Source organism: Protomyctophum parallelum (assembly GCF_964188405.1).
Source record: "Protomyctophum parallelum genome assembly, chromosome: 23".
Taxonomy (NCBI): Eukaryota; Metazoa; Chordata; class Actinopteri; order Myctophiformes; family Myctophidae; genus Protomyctophum; species Protomyctophum parallelum.
The window spans coordinates 11,322,840-11,324,602 of NC_139715.1; positions in this window are offsets into that span (position 1 = coordinate 11,322,840).

Sequence of the window (1,763 nt, forward strand, 5' to 3'; positions counted from 1 at the left end):
AGTTTGATTGATTCAATTAATAGCCTATTTTATTAGACAAAAATGTAGAACAGTAGTGTCATAGAGTGGAAAATGCCATTTGGTTTAATGTCACAGAATGCAGTGCCACGTAGAGCAGCATGATAAATGGTTAACTTTATAGTGTGTTCAAAAATGGCAAGTCTGCAAGTTCAGTGTCTTGAATGAGATGTGCTGTGAGTTTGCATATCTGCTATTGTCCAGCATAGGACCGTTGCACAGTGAAGTATAGACAAGGCTTTAGGATTTATAAGTCGTTTTTAGAATATAATAGAATATTCACTCCAGTGAATAGCATTTATCCATTTAGATAACTTTTTGATGTTATTTAATTACTTATTTTTACACAGAAACATAATGTGTGTCTTTACAATAACTGTAATGTAATAATAATACTAATAATGTAATGTAATAATTATTAATTAAATAACCTTATTTTATTCTGAAGGCAACCGGATGTCTTAAATTAGCTAGCTCTCAGACAGGAAGTTCTAAATTAGCTCAAAAGACGGAGCCCTGTGCAGTGCACTGTGTCCAGTCAGCTGACTGACGGTCTGTCGTCTTCAACGACACAGACAGTACAACAATGCCCTCCACTGGTTAGGAGGTAAAACTACAGCCTTTACCAAGAATTTAGATTCTGTATAAATACAAAATAAAATAATTGAAGTTTGTTTTCGTTCGGTTTTGGTACATAATAAAAACTATATTATTAATAGTATTATTTAGTAGTAGGCATATTACTGGTAAAACAGAATATATGACAGTCAACGCAGATATAAGATCCATAGTTTTTTTGTAAAGTGAAACGTATATAATTTTGTCATTTATAAAAACTATGTATGACAGTCAAAGCAAATATAAGAGCCATAGTAAATTTGTGTAAAGTGAAACGTATAATTTTTTTTATCATTTATAAAAACTATGTATGACAGTCAAAGCAGATATAAGAGCCATAGTAAATGTGTAAAGTGAAACGTATATAATTTTTATCATTTATAAGAACTATATATATATATATGACAGTCAAAGCAGATAAAAGAGCCATAGTAGATTTGTGTAAAGTCAAACTTACATAATTTTGTAACTTATAACTACATGCGAATCCACATACAAAGTCCTTAGTAATTGTGTGTTGTCAAACGTATGAGTTGGGCAACCATCAGTGAAAACAAATTATAGGATTTATTGTATAAAATAAATAAACATACAATTCATGTCAAGACACATACAAATAAATCCTATTACAATGAAACATCATGAGATGACAAAATAATGAGTTTTAGGTATTTTCTTTTACATTTTGACTACTATATTATTTACGATTTTATGGGAATTATATCTAACAACTGGCAATAGGCCAAATTATTGCAAAATATAAAATCTGTTATTGTATGCAGCAAACATCATTTCCATGCAATGTACAGTATTAAATATTAACAAACCAAATCAAAATGCTATAAGACAATAAATAAAATCATTCACTCTTTCTGTAGAAAGGTTTTTAATTTACAAGGGCACCGTTATCAAACATCACATTCCATGCTCAAACAAATAATCACAAATGTAATTCCGGCCAATCACAATTTGCATCCTCACTTTTCTGTCTTCACTTTTTGGAGTTTACAATTCGATGGAACGATAGAGGGGGAGGAGTAGGAAGTAGGAACAACACTACACTAACACTACACACCTTTTTAGATTTGTTTTTTTTAACATTCCTGTCTCGAACAAGGTCAGAGGTC